The sequence below is a fragment of the Bos taurus genome, chromosome 9, assembly GCF_002263795.3.
Source record: "Bos taurus isolate L1 Dominette 01449 registration number 42190680 breed Hereford chromosome 9, ARS-UCD2.0, whole genome shotgun sequence".
In the NCBI taxonomy this organism is placed as follows: Eukaryota; Metazoa; Chordata; class Mammalia; order Artiodactyla; family Bovidae; genus Bos; species Bos taurus.
The window spans coordinates 102,829,873-102,835,761 of record NC_037336.1 but is presented as its reverse complement, the minus strand read 5'-3'; positions in this window follow the sequence as shown (position 1 = coordinate 102,835,761).

The window sequence follows — 5,889 nt, the reverse complement described above, 5'->3', positions numbered from 1 at the left end:
CACTTGCTGTAATACATTGGCTGTGTTCTCCGTGCCGTGCCCTGTACCTCTTAAGGATGCTCCGTTGACACTTGCTGTAATACATTGGCTGTGTTCTCCGTGCCGTGCCCTGTACCTCTTAAGGATGCTCCGTTCACACTTGCTGTAATACATTGGCTGTGTTCTCCGTGCCGTGCCCTGTACCTCTTAAGGGTGCTCCGTTGACACTTGCTGTAATACATTGGCTGTGTTCTCCGTGCCGTGCCCTGTACCTCTTAAGGATGCTCCGTTGACACTTGCTGTAATACATTGGCTGTGTTCTCCGTGCCGTGCCCTGTACCTCTTAAGGATGCTCCGTTGACACTTGCTGTAATACATTGGCTGTGTTCTCCGTGCCGTGCCCTGTACCTCTTAAGGGTGCTCCGTTGACACTTGCTGTAATACATTGGCTGTGTTCTCCGTGCCGTGCCCTGTACCTCTTAAGGGTGCTCCGTTGACACTTGCTGTAATACATTGGCTGTGTTCTCCGTGCCGTGCCCTGTACCTCTTAAGGATGCTCCGTTGACACTTGCTGTAATACATTGGCTGTGTTCTCCGTGCCGTGCCCTGTACCTCTTAAGGGTGCTCCGTTGACACTTGCTGTAATACATTGGCTGTGTTCTCCGTGCCGTGCCCTGTACCTCTTAAGGGTGCTCCGTTGACAGTTGCTGTAATACATTGGCTGTGTTCTCCGTGCCGTGCCCTGTACCTCTTAAGGGTGCTCCGTTGACACTTGCTGTAATACATTGGCTGTGTTCTCCGTGCCGTGCCCTGTACCTCTTAAGGGTGCTCCGTTGACACTTGCTGTAATACATTGGCTGTGTTCTCCGTGCCGTGCCCTGTACCTCTTAAGGGTGCTCCGTTGACACTTGCTGTAATACATTGGCTGTGTTCTCCGTGCCGTGCCCTGTACCTCTTAAGGGTGCTCCGTTGACACTTGCTGTAATACATTGGCTGTGTTCTCCGTGCCGTGCCCTGTACCTCTTAAGGATGCTCCGTTGACACTTGCTGTAATACATTGGCTGTGTTCTCCGTGCCGTGCCCTGTACCTCTTAAGGGTGCTCCGTTGACACTTGCTGTAATACATTGGCTGTGTTCTCCGTGCCGTGCCCTGTACCTCTTAAGGATGCTCCGTTGACACTTGCTGTAATACATTGGCTGTGTTCTCCGTGCCGTGCCCTGTACCTCTTAAGGATGCTCCGTTGACACTTGCTGTAATACATTGGCTGTGTTCTCCGTGCCGTGCCCTGTACCTCTTAAGGATGCTCCGTTGACACTTGCTGTAATACATTGGCTGTGTTCTCCGTGCCGTGCCCTGTACCTCTTAAGGGTGCTCCGTTGACACTTGCTGTAATACATTGGCTGTGTTCTCCGTGCCGTGCCCTGTACCTCTTAAGGGTGCTCCGTTGACACTTGCTGTAATACATTGGCTGTGTTCTCCGTGCCGTGCCCTGTACCTCTTAAGGATGCTCCGTTGACACTTGCTGTAATACATTGGCTGTGTTCTCCGTGCCGTGCCCTGTACCTCTTAAGGATGCTCCGTTGACACTTGCTGTAATACATTGGCTGTGTTCTCCGTGCCGTGCCCTGTACCTCTTAAGGGTGCTCCGTTGACACTTGCTGTAATACATTGGCTGTGTTCTCCGTGCCGTGCCCTGTACCTCTTAAGGGTGCTCCGTTGACACTTGCTGTAATACATTGGCTGTGTTCTCCGTGCCGTGCCCTGTACCTCTTAAGGATGCTCCGTTGACACTTGCTGTAATACATTGGCTGTGTTCTCCGTGCCGTGCCCTGTACCTCTTAAGGGTGCTCCGTTGACACTTGCTGTAATACATTGGCTGTGTTCTCCGTGCCGTGCCCTGTACCTCTTAAGGGTGCTCCGTTGACAGTTGCTGTAATACATTGGCTGTGTTCTCCGTGCCGTGCCCTGTACCTCTTAAGGGTGCTCCGTTGACACTTGCTGTAATACATTGGCTGTGTTCTCCGTGCCGTGCCCTGTACCTCTTAAGGGTGCTCCGTTGACACTTGCTGTAATACATTGGCTGTGTTCTCCGTGCCGTGCCCTGTACCTCTTAAGGGTGCTCCGTTGACACTTGCTGTAATACATTGGCTGTGTTCTCCGTGCCGTGCCCTGTACCTCTTAAGGGTGCTCCGTTGACACTTGCTGTAATACATTGGCTGTGTTCTCCGTGCCGTGCCCTGTACCTCTTAAGGATGCTCCGTTGACACTTGCTGTAATACATTGGCTGTGTTCTCCGTGCCGTGCCCTGTACCTCTTAAGGGTGCTCCGTTGACACTTGCTGTAATACATTGGCTGTGTTCTCCGTGCCGTGCCCTGTACCTCTTAAGGATGCTCCGTTGACACTTGCTGTAATACATTGGCTGTGTTCTCCGTGCCGTGCCCTGTACCTCTTAAGGATGCTCCGTTGACACTTGCTGTAATACATTGGCTGTGTTCTCCGTGCCGTGCCCTGTACCTCTTAAGGATGCTCCGTTGACACTTGCTGTAATACATTGGCTGTGTTCTCCGTGCCGTGCCCTGTACCTCTTAAGGGTGCTCCGTTGACACTTGCTGTAATACATTGGCTGTGTTCTCCGTGCCGTGCCCTGTACCTCTTAAGGATGCTCCGTTGACACTTGCTGTAATACATTGGCTGTGTTCTCCGTGCCGTGCCCTGTACCTCTTAAGGATGCTCCGTTGACACTTGCTGTAATACATTGGCTGTGTTCTCCGTGCCGTGCCCTGTACCTCTTAAGGGTGCTCCGTTGACACTTGCTGTAATACATTGGCTGTGTTCTCCGTGCCGTGCCCTGTACCTCTTAAGGGTGCTCCGTTGACACTTGCTGTAATACATTGGCTGTGTTCTCCGTGCCGTGCCCTGTACCTCTTAAGGATGCTCCGTTGACACTTGCTGTAATACATTGGCTGTGTTCTCCGTGCCGTGCCCTGTACCTCTTAAGGGTGCTCCGTTGACACTTGCTGTAATACATTGGCTGTGTTCTCTGTGCCGTGCCCTGTACCTCTTAAGGGTGCTCCGTTGACAGTTGCTGTAATACATTGGCTGTGTTCTCCGTGCCGTGCCCTGTACCTCTTAAGGGTGCTCCGTTGACACTTGCTGTAATACATTGGCTGTGTTCTCCGTGCCGTGCCCTGTACCTCTTAAGGGTGCTCCGTTGACACTTGCTGTAATACATTGGCTGTGTTCTCCGTGCCGTGCCCTGTACCTCTTAAGGGTGCTCCGTTGACACTTGCTGTAATACATTGGCTGTGTTCTCCGTGCCGTGCCCTGTATCCTTGTAGCTTATTTTACACGTAGCAACTGGTACCTCTAATGCCCAACGCCTGTCTTGCCCCTCCTCCTCCCCGCTCTCCACAGTGACACCAGATTGTCCTCTGCGTCTGTGTGTCTGTTCCTTTTCTGCTATATTCACTTGCTGCCCTTTGTAGAATCCACATGTAGACGATTCCATACAGTATCTGTCTTTCTGACTTTTCACTTAGCGTAATAGCCTCCAAGCCCATCCATGTTGCTACCAATGGCATTGTTTCATTCTTTACTGTGGCTGAGGACTACCCCACTGTGCGTGTGTATATATACACATCTTCTTTATCCATTCATCCACTGATGAGCTCTTACGTTGCTTTCATATCGTGGTTACTGTAAATAATGCTACTCTGAGTACTTGGACGCATATGTCTTTTTAGGAGCTTTTTGTTTCTTTTGGATGTATGTAACCAGGAGGGGAACTGCTAGATCTTGTTAGTTCTACCTGTAGATTTTTCAGAAGCCTCAGTGCTGTTTTCCTCAGTGGCCGCGCTAGCTTACATTCCCACCAGCAGTGAACAGAGGCTCCCTTTCATCCACATCCTCCCCAGCGTTTGTTACTTATGGTCTCTTTGATGATCCTTATTCTCACAGGTGTGAGAGGATGTCTCGTCGTGCTTTGATCTGCATTTCCCTGGTGATTAGCAATGTCGAGCATATTCTCACGTGCCTGTCAGCCCATCTGTATGTCTTCTTTGGAAAAAATGTCCATTCAAATTTTCTGCCCATTAAAAAAATGTTTTTGATGCTGAGTTGTATGAGCTGTTTAATCCACTTTGGATATTAACCCCTTCTTGGTCATATGATTCACAAATATTTTTTATGTATAATCTAATTTTTAAAAGTCAATATTTTAAACCCCAGCCATAATAGATAAATTGCATGTCTCCAATCTCTACTTTTTCTCAGGATCACCCAGGACCATTTCAGCATTTAGTTACTGAGTCTCAGCATTAACAAAAAAGGAAATTTCCAGAAAAGTGCATAGCATAAGATGTGTTTGTTTTACTTACCTCCTTAATTTTGCTGAAATTATGATGCCATTTTACTCTTTTTACTACAGAAAAGCTCCCTCCTCCAAACTCCTCATGGGGAGAGAAGCCATACACATACCTTATTTACAACCCGCAAGCTTCATCATGAAAGGAAACTTGTCCTGGAAACAAACAGGGTCTTTGAGATGAGCCTCATGCACTTTGGTTACTTCTGCTCTCCTCCCCATTGCATTTTGCAAAGACGTGAGGGTAAGCTTGGAAGAAACAGATTCCCTGCAACGAAGCGCGGTGTCTCAGTGTCTTCAGGCACCTGCTCCGCTGCTGTTGTTCAGTCACCCAGTCTTGTCCGACTCTTTGCGACCCCACGAGCTGTAGCACGCTAGGCCTCCCTGTCCTTCACCGTCTCCCAGAGTTTGCCCAAGTTCATGCTCATGGCATCAGTGATGATGCTGTCCAGCCATCTCACCCTCTGATGCCCTCTTCCTTTTGCCCCCAATCTTTCCCAGCATCAGGGATTTACCTGCTTTACTTCTTATTAAGCCATCTTCCAGGTACCAAGATGGGGTCCCATCCAGATGGATGTCAAGGCAAGAGCTGCCTGCAGCCACGTGTGCTCAGACACACAGGTCAGCAGTGAAATCTTACTTCTATCCCAGAGGATAAGCTGATTTTTATTTATAGAATGGTTGCCCTGAAGAGTACAAAAGGGTTAAAATCCTCATCTACTAGGAATTCAAGGTGGAGGAGGCTTTACTTCATTTGGGTAAAGACTTCCCAGGTGGCTCAGCAGTAAAGAACTCGCCTGAGAAGCAGGAGACGCAGGTTTGATCCCCGGGAAGGGAAGATACACTGGAGGAGGAAATGGCAGCCCACTCCCGTATTCTTGCCTGGAGAATCCCATGGACAGAGAAGCCTGGTGGGCTACAGTCCATGGGGTCGCCAAAAGTCAGACACGACTCAGTGACTAAACCACAAAGACAAAAGAGAAGTCTCTAAACACAGTCTTGCAAGTTCATGACCTAGGAAACGCCTGCATTCCACATGCAGAATCTCGTGCGTCCTCCACTCACCTGTTTGAAGATGCTGGATAAGTTTGCAAATCATTGAAAGCACAGTTCACATCACAAGTAAGGATCAGAAAACTCCTCCAGTGGAAGCTTTAACAAAACTCCTCATGATGGTACACACATATATAAAAACTATGCTATCTACTCAAATCTACTGCTTCAGATCTTTTTTTAAAATGGCAAATAAGGAATTCTCTTTATATTTATAAAGTTCTGTGTGCAAATGCAACTGGAGAAAATTTGCAAGTTAGTAAGACACAATAAAAGCCCTTAATGAAATCACCACTTCATGTCTCAAAAGTGAAATAGCCACTTTTAATATAAACTCTGTTCATAAGAATATATCAGAAAATTATTGCCCACAGCAAGCAGCAGAACACAGGAATGTGAGTTCAAACAGACTCACAAATCACTTTCGACATACTTTCACTGTGTCTGCGAAGAGTTATTCAAGACTCGGGTTGAAGGTCCCAGGACTCAAGG